The following is a 14575-nucleotide window of genomic DNA, read 5'->3' as shown; positions in this document are numbered from 1 at the left end:
CTAAGCATCATTTTCCTGATAGTTACAAAATGAAAGTAATACCTACTTCATAGGATTGCTGAGATGATTAAAGCAAAAAAAAAAAAAAAAAAAAGTACGAGAACAGGGACTGCAACAGAGTGCTATAAATAGTAATTATTAACACTAGTAAAAGACAAATGATATTGATATAAAATCTCCATCTCAAAAGCCTGATTCTAATCAGCTAAATCTTAAATTAAGCTTTTATTTTTAATTCGATTGGAACCAAAATTACTTTTCTCCCTTTACAAGAAAAATCATCACAAAACAAAAAGTTATGCAGTTTAAGTTGAGAATGAAATTAGTTGTTTTCTGAAGTCCACAAGAGAACAGAGCCAAAACATTCAAACATTCTGACCCATGCTTAGCGTGCCTGCTACACTGAGGTAAAATGTAAGGGGAAAGTTAACCTTCAGCCAGGAAGTATCACCTTCTTTTATTCAGAAGGAAGCCCATGGAAACGCTTGGGTTTATAGTGGTGGAGGAAATAAAACCAAAAACCTCAGACAGATACTGTTGCAGATTATGTTCTCAAGGCAACATTCCAGACTTCTGTAGAACTCGGGCTCACAGAAGTAAACTCTTTGTCTTAATCGCTCTCCAGGCCTTGCCAATATCACAGGGGACACTTGAAATCAAACGGCATCCAGATGGCAAGAAACATGTTGATACTCTCATCACAAGACAAGCGAATTCATCATTCATTTACTCATTGATTTACGTATTCAAAACACAGCTATTACTGGTCTAATATGCCTAGCCACAGTACTAGATGTTGGAGCTACAAAGCAAAGTCCTTTCAGTAATGATCTGAAATTCAAAGATTCTCACACATATCACTCGAGGGCTTTATAATGCCAGAGCTCTGGTGACTAAATATTAATATACATTAAACAATACCAAATGTTTCTACCTTTCACCATGAATATCTTAACAGCTAAAGATATATCCCCCATATAAGAGAAAGGCTATATACATAAACATGTTCGTGGTGCGTTATTTATAATTGTACCAATATAAATGTCCAATAAGTTGAATAATAGCTCTAAATGTTGGGGGTGATGAAAGGATTGGATACTATGCAGACATTTAAAAGGACATAATTATAAATATCAGCATGATGAAAATTGCTCATTCATGTGAGATGATAGAAATAATTCAAAATTATGATGTATCAAAGACCTTCAAACTTGTGTGTGGTTGTAGCTATAAAACATATATATTTGTTTCAAAATAAGGCCTGGAAGATAATACAAAACATTTTTAGTTATATAAAGATAGTGAAATTTTTGATTTTTTTTCTATTTTCTAGACTTTCTATGATATTATTACATGTGTCAGCAAAGTAAGATGTTGACACCTGCTGTGATTTGAGTGATAGGAGAAAATGTTTCTTATCCTTATAAATATCTCTTTCAATCTATATACAGGGGTTATCAAGTTTTTCTTGCTTCTTTTGTTTTGTTTTTTTGAGACAAAGTCTCACTCTATCACCCTGGCTAAAGTGCAGTGGTGCAGTCACAGCTCACTGAAGATCCGACCTCCTGGGCTCAAGTGATTCCCTTGCCTTGACCTTCCAAGTACCTGGGAATACAGGCGTGTGTCACCATACCTGGCTAATTTTTTGTGTGGAAATAGGGTTTCATTATGTTGCCCAGGCTGGTCTCAAACTCCTGAGCTCAAGTGATCCTCTCACCTCGGCCTCCCAAAATACTGGGATTATAGTACTTACAGTATTTTATAGGCATAAGCCACCACACCTGGCCAGTTTATCATTTTTTAATTCTCTTTCCAATCTGGTCCCTTTCTCATTAATGTTGCTTTAGCTCAGCTTCTCATCTCACCTGATTCCTGTAGTAGCCTACTAACTCACCTGTCTTTATTTTCAGACTTCCCAGTTGCTTCTCCCAACCATGAGCTTCTTTTCCTCAAATGTTCACTCCTGGTTGAAACAGCCTTCCCCCTAACACACCTGACATGCATATATATATTATGATGGTACCTCAAACTGTCATAATCCCTGCAGTAGGGATGCATGGACAGCACAGAAAGGAAGCTGTTTAGCGTCCTTTCCTCTATGCCACATAGCCTTTCTTTGGTATGGCTAATTCACAGGTCCTTCCATTTAGAAGGACCTGAGAGGTATACTGGATAAAACTTCAGGTTCTACACAAGAATAGTTAAGACACTCTGAAGAGTCAAAATAAGGTAAGAGGTTTGTCATGCAAGATATAAGACTGTTCAGAAGCTAAATAAATACAATAATCAGGTTATTTGCTCCTAGTAATGACTGAGTAGCTCCCATTAAACTAACTCTCCACATAAAACCACAAAACGTCTAGGCAAAATATTAAAAAAAAAAAAAAATTCCCTGGAATGACTGGAAAGCAACTAAAAGCAGGCAGAAACTGGAGTTGGGGGCCTAAACTTAGATGAAGAAAATTGAACTGGGTGAGTTATCTATTTTTTAATTACTCTTTATTTGAGGGCAGACATTAGTTGGTTAAAACTCAAATAGATGTCTATAATCTTAGTAGCTTGAAGTATCAAATAATAAGAGTTTGGGAACCACCACAGCAGCTAAAAGTGAGGAGAGAAGTCCAGGAAAGGAGATAACCGGAAAGGAAAGTTGCAAATTCTGCATATAAACTCTGCCCAGATCTCTGGCTGACCCCTAAGCTATGCATGTGCAGTGCAGACCCTCAACAGCCTGGTAAGGATAAAGGTGTTAAACAAGGTTTTACCTTCAAGGTAAACTGAGTTAGAAGTTACAGTCCAGGAAATTTAATTTTCAGCAAGTTCAGCCCTGTTCAGAAGAATATAACAGAATTCTGAGTCTAAAATGTCATTTACAATGTCTAGGATAATCCAAAATTATAAAGAAATAAATAAAATAATTAGAATAATATGAAGAAACAGAATTATGTGATGAACATTCCAGAGAAAATCAATCAGTGGAAACTGGCCGGATGTTGGAATTAGCAGAAAAGGATTCTATTAAAACTCTCCTCAGAAGCATAGGAAAAAAATACGTTCATAATTACAAAGTTGAAAATTCTCCAGCAGAGAAACAGTTACTGATGTTTTAAATGGAAATTCTAGAACTAAAAAAAGTCTGACATTTTTCAAAAGAAGACATATATGCATCTAACAAGCATATGAAAAAATGTTCAACATCTGTATTTTCATGCTGCTGATAAAGACATACCAGAGACTCGGCAATTTACAAAAGAAAAAAAAAAAAAAAAGAGGTTTAATGGACTTACAGTTCCACATAGCTGGGGAGGCCTCACAATTATGGCAGAAGGTGAAAGGTACATCTCACATGACATAAGACAAGAGAAGAGAGCTTGCGCAGGGAAACTCATCTTTATAAAACCATCAGATCTCATGAAGCGTATTTGCTATCACAAAAACAGCAAGGGAAAGACCTGCCCCCATGATTCAATTACCTCCCATCTGTTCCTCCCACAGTATCTGGGAATTCAAAATGAGATTTAGGTAGAAACACAGCCAAACTATATCAACATAATTAATCACTAGAGAAATGCAAATCAAACCACAATGAGATACCATCTCACACCAGTCAGAATGGCTATTACTAAAAAGTTAACAAAAAAAAAAAAAGAAAGAAAAGAAAAACATGCTGATAGCTGACAAGGTTGTGGAGGAAAGGGAGAATTTCTACACTGCTGGCGGTAATGTAAATTAATTCAGCCGTTGTGGATGGCAATTGGTGATTTCTGAAAGATGTTAAAACAGGATTACCATTCAACACAGCAATCCTATTATTGGGTATATACCACAAGGAATATAAATCAGTTCACCATAAAGACGTAGGCATGTGTATGTTTATGATAGTACTATACACAATAGCGAAGACATGGAATCAACCTAAATGCCCATCAGTGATAGACTGGATAAAGAAAATGTGGTACATATAGATACTGTAAAATACTACGCAGCTATAAAAAATAATGAGATCGTGTTCTTCGCAGCAACATAGATGGAGCTGGAGGCCATTATCCTAAGTGAACAGACACAGGAAGAGAAAACCAAGTACCGCATAGTCTCACTTGTAAGTGGGAGCTAAACATCAAATACATATGGACACAAGGGAACAACAAACACTGGAGCCTATTTGAGGGTGGAGGGTGGGAGGAGGGAGAAGATCAAAAAACTGCCTATCAAGTACTATGCTTATTACTTGGGAGATGAAATAATCTGTCCGTCAACCTCCATGACACAAAATTTATCTATATAACAAACCTGCACGTGTACCCCCGAACCTAAAATGAAAGTTAATAAAATAAAAATATGTCTGAAAGTTTTAGACAGAAGATTTTCTCAGGAATAGACGGAATGACAAATAAAACAGAATAGAAAGTCCAGAGCAGATCCATGAATGTGTGGAAACTTAATGTAGAGTGAACTGACACTGAAGATAAGTGGGTAAAGAATAGACCGTTTGACGAAGTACGTTAGATAAATGGAAATCCAGTTTAAAAATGGAATGGGTCACTCCCTCATATTATATACAAAACCAACTCTAGAGAGATTAAAAGCTGAACTGTAAGAGGCAAAACTTTAAAAACTTTTAGAGAATAATATAGTGGAAAATTTTTGTGACCTTTGAGCAGGCAAAGAATTCTTAAACAAGAAATAAGAAATACTAAACATAAAATTGTAAATTGATAATTTAAATTTACTTTTAAGTATTAAAGCAAAATATAGAATGTGCATAGAATATGCTATCTTTATTACAATAAAGAAGAGAAAACAAGAGTGTATATGTATGTATATACAGTATTTGTTTATTGTCAAAAAAGAAGTGAAAAAAGGTAACCAACAATAGATTAAAATAATTGTATAAAGTAGTTGGTATCAAAGTAGAGACTGAAGAAACAGAGATTAAGACTTCTCTCAGTGTACACACACACACACACATACACACACATACACATACACACACATACACACATATACACACACACATACACAAACACAAACATATGTATACATATACATATACATTAACCAATAAAGCATATAAAATTACAAACATATTTTTGAAAGTCAAGCAAAATTGATTTTTTTTGTTTCCCTGACTATATAACATTAGTATTATATAGTACAAGAATAAAGAGAATTGCAAAGAAAGTTGACTGTATTTAATAGTTTTGTTTTTAACAGGTATATGGTATTGTAGTTCAAAAGTGTTTTTGTGTGTATTGTAAGATAGAGGAAGTGAACAAATATTGCTTGTGGTGCTGTTTGAGAAACAGGGTTTTCTCTATGGAAGAAGGCGATACAAAACTGGAATGGGAGAAGATAAGAAATAATCATGTGGTAATGCATTTGAATTACAAGTATCACTAGGAACCAGGCTTTTCTTTTATGTTTTTATCTTATTTATTTGATTTATTTATTTTTAGAAAAGCAGTTTCCTAGCACTGTCTCCTGTAAAGAGCTAGAAGCAATGAAGCACCAGTAGCAATGAGCCCACTTAGAGCCCAGATACTGGAATCTAAATCTCATTTCCACCAAAACAAACCAGAACTCCTTGGAGAAATGGCTGAAACCAGTTCCAGGACACAGAATATACAAGCCTGAAACATCACACGGTGCCAGAAAGCAAGTGTGTGCTTAAAGACTACTGGCGACGTGTTGTTATCAGCAAGAGAGCTATTTTCCCGGTGATAAATTATACGGAGAGACAAAAGCAGAACTGTAATATGAGTAGGGAGGGGGCCCAGACATCTGATCATTCACCCTTGATCTTCTCTCCCATCTCTGTTTAATAGCAGCCCCTATGAGTCATAGTTTGAGAACCACTGGCCTGGGTTTAAACATCTGGAAACCTGAATGAATTCTAGACCAAAATTGGCTCCAAACTAGTGTATAGTCTTAGGTAAATATTTAGTTTGTCTGGGCCTTGTTTACTTATCTGTAAGGGAGGGCTAAAGCTACTAATTTACCTGTTTCTCAGTTGTGAGGGTCAAGTGAGAGGATAATTGTAAAAATGCTTTGCAAGGTTAAAAAGGATGACTTACACCAGTGCAATTTATCACACCCCATGGGGCCTTTCGACACATTCTTGTACACCATTTGGCGGCTGTCATTCTTAGCAGCTGCCAAGCAGCGATGTTGCAATAAGGGATTTTAAATATATGTCCCAGGAAGATGGAGGTTCCTTTCTAGCCTTCCTTTCATTACAAATTTACTAGTCATACACTGTGGCAGGCATGTAACAGCACAAAGACAGGAGATTATAATTCCAAGGAGCTCACTGTCTAATAAATTAGCATAAATAAAATACTTGCAATGTTGTATAAGTACAATGCTGGGAATATTCATGTTTCATTTTCAACCAGGAGACAACGCAATTAGCAGTACCAGGATTGAGGAGAGAGAAGAGTGGCAAGGAATACTACAATGGAATGAAGGTGCCATTACAGCAAATTCGCGATCAGAAAATTGCTGAGTACTAACTTGGAAGTAAAGATGACAGACTGAAACATGAACTCACTTTCACTCATTCTTAAAATCCCACTAAAGCAGCAACCTGAATCTACCAATATTGCAAAATATTGTAATATAATTTTTTTTCTTTGAGATGGAGTCTTGCTCTGTCACCGAGGCTGGAGTGCAGTGGAGCGATCTCAGCTCACTGCAACCTCTGCCTTCTGGGTTCAAGTGATTCTCCTGCCTCAGCCTCCCTGAGTAGCTGGAATTACAGGTGCCCACCACCACACCTGGCTAATTTTTGTATTTTTAGTAGAGATAGGGTTTCACTGTGTTGGCCAGGCTGCTCTCGAACTCCTGACCTCAAGTGATCCGCCCGCCTGCCTCGGCCTCCCAAAGTGCTGGGCTTATAGGTGTGAGCCACTGTGCTGGGCCGGGTAATGTAATATAATCAATGGGGTTTATGCCAGCAAGTCAAAATTGGTTAAGTGTTGGTTTAACACTTAACATTAATCAATGTAATTTGTCATATTAAGAGGTTAAACAAAAACCGTATGATCAATTTGACAGATGCAGAAAAAAAACCATTTGATAAGATTTGAATTCTTTTGTGATTAAAAAGGAAAAGCTTAGCAAAGTAGGAATTGAGAGGATCTTTTTCTGTCTGAAAAATAGTAAAAATAAAAATTTAAACTTCACAAGCAAACAAATCTTAATTGGGAGACATAAAGTTTTCTCTTCGATATAAGGAACAAAAACAGGTGTTACTAGCCCACTTCTAGTCAACATTGCCTTAGGGCTCCTAGGCAAAACAGTAAAACAAGGTAAAAAAAAAAAAAATGACATATAAAAATTAAATACAAAATATAAATGGCATTATTTGCTGGTGATATGATTATGTTTATAAAAATACAAAATAATTCAGAGATAAATTATTTGAGTAAATAACTCAGTTTAGAAGGCTACTAAATAGTCAATTTATAATTTATTTCTATATATAAGCAACATTTAAAAAATGAAAAGATTATACCATTTATTGTAATATCAAACATATTACATAACTAGAATTAACCATAATTTAAGGTTTATAAGATTTTTATGGAAAAAATTATAAAATTATAACAAGGAAAATTAAAGGAGACTTAAACAAATATAGAGATTTATTGTACCTTGATTGGAAGACTCAATATTATAAATATAGCAATTCCCCACAATTAGTCTAGTTTCAATGTAGCTCAATTAAAATCTTGGGATCTGGGGGAGGAATATTGACAAGCCAATTCTAAAATATATAAAAACGCCAAGAGGCAAGGGGAGCCAAGACACGATCATTGTTGGAAGACTGGCTCTACTGCATACTAGGGCTTACTAAAGGCTATAGAACACAAAAGAATGAGGTACTTGTACAAGGATAGGCAAACAGACCAATAGAATAAAATATGTGCACCCTAGAAACCAACCTACACACATAAAGTTATTTGATTTATTCCAGGGATAGTACTGCAGAGAAGTTAGAAATAAGTGGACCTTTCAATAAATAATTACAGAAAAGTTGAGCATTATTTTGGGGAAAAATGATACTGGAATCCTAACCATATAACAAAATCAACTCCAGTTAATTCACAGCCCTAAATAGTAAAGACGATATATTCAACCCTTTCAGAACATCATATGGGAGAATATTTTTGTAACTTCCAAGTAAGGAAATATTCTTAAACAAGACACCAAAAAGGATTAATCATTAATAAAAACATTATTATACTTGACAGAATTAAAATTAAGTTCTGATTATGAACATACACCCCATTAAAAGAAACAATCACAGTGCAGGAGTATTAGTGTCCCCAGTATCTGGACTGTGATCGCTTCATACCCTTTCTCCAGAAAGGGAATGAGAGCACCTTATAGAAATAGCCATTCCAAATCTAGAATAGGAGATGTACAGGATGAATCTGGGACATCTTGTTCCTCCTGAAAGCAAGAAAGTTATGAATGGCTACTAGAGTCATATTGAAAGAAGACCCTTAAGAAAGGGCTCATACTGGCCAAAGACGGACAATTCAAGCATCAAAAAAGTAATGGCTCCAATGAATTGAAATACAACAACTAAATACAAATTCATGTGTTCATTAAGATAGTCCAAAAATAATATATTACTGAAGACTTTTAGTAGTTTCTAGAATATTAAATATGTATTATAAAATAATACGTTAAAAAAGAGAATCAAGTATTTACACTGCTTTTTCCATAAGCTATATTTCAAGTTAATGAAATAGAGGACCAGAAAAATTTCTTCATAAATAAATCACAGCTAATAAACGCAAGAAGAATAACAGAATCAAAAAGTCAACAGCTTGCAACCAACCTCTAATGAAATAATTTATGTCGGCAATTTGAGTGGTCCAAAAATATTAAGTAAAAGGTTGATGGAGAACATTTTTAATGAATAGACAATATTGACACTATCTAAACTCATTGGTTAATTTTAACATCACTAAGAGTGGGATAACCAAGCATTGGGTGCCTCTGGACATTATGGAGAGGAATTTAACAGAATGACATCTATATACTAGCAACAAAGTGTCAGAAATTGAAATCTGGAAGTGTTAACATTTATAAGATTAATAAAGATATGAAATACTTATGATGACCTTGGTAAGGCAAAGATTTCTTAGGTATGACACCAAAAGGACAACTCATAAAAGAACAAACTGGCAAATTGGACTTCATCAAAATGGAATTCTTTTGCTCTTTGAATACACTGCTTTATAAATGAAAGAATGAAAATGAAATGAAAGAACAAAAATTAAAAGGCAAGCCATAGACTGGGAGAAAATCTTTACTAATCCTGTATCTGATAACAAACTTGAATCTGGAATATATAAAGAACTCTCAAAACTCTACAATAAGAGAACAAACATTCCAATTAAAAATTGGGCAAAAGGTCCAGGAGTGGTGGCTCATGCCTATAATCCCTGAATTTTGGGAGGCCATGGCAGGTGGATCACCTGAGGTCAGGAGTTCGAGGCCAGCCTGGCCAACATGATGAAACCCTGTCTCTACTAAAAATACAAAAAAAATTAGCTGGGCATTGTGGCAAATGCCTGCAATCCCAGCTTGTCAGGAGGCTAAGGCAGGAGAATTGCTTGAACCCGGGAGGCAGAAGTTACAGTGAGCCAAGATCATGCCACTGTACTCCAGCCTGGGAACAAGAGCAAAACTCCATCTCAAAAAAAAAAACAAATTGGCCAAAAGATTTAACTGGGCACTTCACCAGAGAAGACATACAAATGGCACATGAAATGCTCAACAGCATTAATCATTAGAGAAATGCATATTAAAACCACAATGAGGTATCACTACATACCTATCAGAATGGTAAAAATTTAAAAGACCAACCTTACCAAATATTGGTGAGGATGTAGAAAAACTGGAATTTGTATTCACTGCTAGAGAAAATTTAAAATGGTATGACCACTTTGGAAAAGATTTTGACAGCTTCTTAAGAAGTTAAACATATACATATCATATATCCAGCTATTTAATTCCTAGGTATTTACTCAAGAAAAATGGAAATTTATGTCCTTTCAACTACTTATACCTGAATTTTTATAGCAGCTTTATATTTAATAGCCAAAATGTAAAACAACTCAAATGTTCATCAAAAAGTCAATATATAAACAAATTATGGTGTATCCATATAATGGAAAACTGATCCACAGTATTTGTCCAAAACTAATGAAACTATTGAATGACACATGGGTGAATAATAAACTACTTATTCTGAATGAAAGAAGTTTGGGTGAGAGTACACACTGTATGATTCCACTAACATAAAACTCTGGGAAATCCAAACTAATCTATAGAGACAAAAAGATCAGTAGTTGCTCAAGGAGGAGACTGGGTAGGCAAGACAGAGAGATCACAAAGGTCATAGGAAGTGGCCGTCAGGATAAGAAAAAATATTCTGAAGGCTCATTTGGGTTCATATAGAAGAGAACCATGCTTGACTCATGAAATGTAAACAGGTAAGGGGGAATAAGTAGAGACAGGTCCTACATATTTCCCTTGAAGACCTTCTGCTGCATGAAATTATTAGGTCCACTTTTTAGTTTAATGAGGAGTCCTTGAAGAACATACAAGTAAAGTTTGATTAATAGTAGACTTGAAGGTGAGTGCAGTAGGCAGAAAAATGATTACCCCCAAAAATGACCACATTCTAATCCCCAGAACCTGTGACTATATTACATTCCATGGCAAGAGAGAATTAAGGTTACAGATGGAATTGAGGTTATTAATCAGCTGAACTTAAAAGGCAGAATCCAGGAATAGCTAGCTGGGCCCAATGTCATCACAGGGTGATTGGTGAAAGAGGAAGTGGGAATCAGGGTAAAATGTGATGGCAAAAGCAAAGCTAGGTGGACAGTGTGAGAAGGACTCGACTGGCTATTGCTGGCTTTGGAGATGGGAAGGGACCTTAAGCTAAAGAATGTAGGCAGCCTCTAGAAGCTAGAAAAGGCAAGAAAATAGACGCCCCTTTACTTTCCAGAAAGGAGTGCAGCTGTGCCGACACCTTTTTATCCCAATGATATAATTTCAGACTCTGACCTTCAGAACAATGAGATAATAAATTTGTGCTGTTTTAAGCCCTACATTAATGGTTAATTGTTACTGCAATGAAAGGAAACTAATACAATAAGTCAGCATACAATTTGGGGAAAAGATCAGAACAGGTGACAATACTGGGCTAAGAGCAGACCAAGGTAGGACTCCAGCGTGGTGAACTCTGGGCCTCTAGAGGACAACGGGAAGGTATTGAGCACTGGAAAATAGGCTTGATAGACCCTTGAAGGGGAAAAGCGTCCTGAAAGAAGGTAGGCAGGGACCACCTTGACTAATTTCATTGTACTCCTAAATACAAACCCTGTATTCCTCCCCTTTCCCACTTTGTTATTCACTTATATGCAGTATTCTTTGCCACCCTTCTCTCTCCTGAATCCTGGTACTGCTAACTGCATTGTCTCCTGGTTGAAAATATAGCATGAATGTTCTCAGCATTGTACTTATACTACATTGCAAGTATTTTATTTATGTAATTTTCCTTTATTAAACAGTGAGCTCCTTGGGATTATAATCTTATGTCTTTCTGCTGTGTTAGATGCCTGCCACAGTATACGACTAGTAAATTTTATGATGAAGGCTGAAAAGGAACCTCCATCTTCCCTGGATACCTCAGAGAAAGACATATTTTCCTTCCGTAATTTGGCAGAAAGATTCCTGAGAGACAGGTAGAGACTTGCTGGGCAGCCAAGGGAATTAGTAACTTCGTTGTTTTCACCAGATATTCTCATTTTCCTAGCATAAGCCTTGCCAGTATCTTACCTGAATCATAAGGTACATCCTTCCCAACCAGTGCCTGAGCTGCAAATCTGAAACATTTTTGAGGTTTGACTATAACCTATTCCTGTAATCCCTGAACAATCACCATTCCCACTGAAACCAATTCAAGTTTTATTTGTGTAAAAACTCTTAGCCAGAGTTCTTTAACTCTCAGTTATATGATTGATTACCTTAAACCACACTAGCAATTGGATAAGGCATCAAAAACAGAAAAATCTGCTTACACAGTCTTTGGATCTGAAAACCAAATGGAAACATTAATTTCTTAAAGCTGAAAGCAGTTACTGGATAAAACTCCTGAGGAACCTTGAACAACCTATTGAACCAAAACAACATCCTGTCCCACAAATGCTTTCAATTCATGTTGTGAAATAAAACAGACATCGTGTTTTTACCCTCAGAACATAAAACATAGTATTGGGCTTCCAGTGCTATGAAACAGATATACAATTTCAGAAAGTAGGATGAATAAGTCTCCAGTTCTGTTGAATAATAATTATGGCTTAATGTTTATTTTTTTCACATTGAACCTATTGCCAGATAATTATTTCAAAATGAATCTCTTTCCCAATCCTCTGGAAAAGAATGCTTGGAATGTTTTGATTGGTCAGTGTGCCATCATGCATTTTATGAGCTCTTTGCTTAATCTGATGTTAATGTATTCTTTCCAGGCAAGGGGAAAAGCCCATGCCCCGCGGTGATAGCAGTGGCACCTGAATTGTTCAACTCATAAGAAGGCAACCCTGTCCTCTTTTTTGGTCATATTCCTCCAGAATGCCTTCAATAGCACCATTCGCTTCTCCATCATCACTCTCTTTGCATACATTCATTGTCTAATAACCTATACAAGGTCTGTCTTCTCTGTTACATTGTAAGCTCCAAGAGGGTAAGGAACATGTTGGTCATATTCCATACCCTATTTCTAGTGCCTAATACTGTGCTTGGTATATGGTAAGTACAATTTTAATATATTGTGAGTTAATGAATGAATGAACAGGCACTCTTCCCTAAGGACTAGGCAGTTTAATCCTAAGAAAACCAGGTGCTTTCAAAATAACTCTTTCTAAACAAATATAGGTCACATGGACATTTTCTTAATACGCTACACTGTAAGGAAATATTTCTTCATTTGTTCTACCACACTATAAAAACCCTCTTATCTGTTAATCTCTTCAACATGTATACATTTAACGTGTATTTAGTATTTTTCTTTTCTAACTTTTAATTGTGCTTGTATCTTGTCAAATCATATTATTTGTTTTTACTTTGTATGCTCCTAGACTTCCTCTCTGACTGCTCTGATTTTTGGGTGCTTCAGGTGAAGCACCTTACCTGTCACAGCTTTACGTTCGGGCATTAAATGCTGGCATTAAGCTCATACCAGCCCTTGGATAGGGCAGAGATCAGATACTGTTTGACTTTAACAGAGAAATGAGATCCTAATGAAGACACTCTCAGGCACCAGATACGAACTAGGACGGAAATGGCCAAATTCGACCTTAAAGTTCTGCTCTCTTTTTTGGATTTCTTCTTCCTACCAGATAACCATGAAAAAGTAAGTAAACTTTCAAGGGAATGATTTGTTGGATTATGGTCTCAAATTTCAAGAAATAGGGCTTCTAGGGAAAAACATCAGCATGTGTGATTTCACGAGAGGAGGGGAAGAGGTGGGTGTAAGGCAGAACACCACCTCTGCTCAAAGATGTTACTCATCTTATACCACATTTCAATTCCCCTCATCCTTCCTCCAGTCTTCAAAACTGTGAATTCTGGTCACTGTTGGCCTTGCCTCTTATTGCAAAGAAAGTCTTGTCATTTAGTGACTGGAAAACAGCCTGCTGTATGAATTGCATTTAAAATTATTGTGCAACTGGGACCATAAACATGAATGTATAAAGGTTCACAGTCTTCCCTCTCTGTGACTGCTAGCTTGTCTCCAGGACTTCTGTGAAGCTAACCAGGAAAGTGAGTAGAAAGATCTGGGAATTGGAAGATACAGAGTAGGATTTTTTTTTTTCAATCTTATAAAGAAACAAATTTATTTATTTTTGTGGTTTGTTGGGAGAGAGGGAGGAAAGAAACCAGAACCCTGAATGCAATGCAGGGATGAGAAAGAGATTTGGTGAGTTGAGCAAGTCTTTGAAAAGAACTTCAGAGTGGTGGGAAATAGAAAGAAAGATGCAGAAAAAATTGTTAGGACTTCTCCTAGATATTCTTTTGACATTCATCAAGAGTCCCTGGTAAATATTTGAATTACTTTCTGGTTAGTCTTGGTGTCCAAAGTTGTCTTTATTTGAATGTCACATAAACTGGACTACATGGGTCAACATGTTTAAATTGACTTCTTTTATCCATATACAGAGAAAAATCAATATTGCAGGTAGGTGGAATGCAACTAATCAGAATTTTTTCTTAGCTAATTTAACTTTTATTTTCCCTGAGAACTCTTAAGAGAAATAAATAAATGAAAGGCAATTATTTCTTACAAGAAATTCTGTTAGAACACATACATACGCAACTGTTACAGAATAGACACATGCTTCAGCCTTCAATACTTTCTACAAACACAACTCTAATCAGTAACATGAACATTCCACTGAAATTTAAAATGATGGCCTGAAATACTTTTTGAGTCACGATTTTTGTACTTACTAAAGAAAGATAGCCAAAAGTGATTTTTGGCCTAAGA

This window comes from Saimiri boliviensis, chromosome 12 (assembly GCF_048565385.1).
Source record: "Saimiri boliviensis isolate mSaiBol1 chromosome 12, mSaiBol1.pri, whole genome shotgun sequence".
Lineage (NCBI taxonomy): Eukaryota > Metazoa > Chordata > Mammalia > Primates > Cebidae > Saimiri > Saimiri boliviensis.
The sequence above is the reverse complement of the archived record's forward strand: the minus strand, read 5'-3'. Positions refer to the sequence as shown.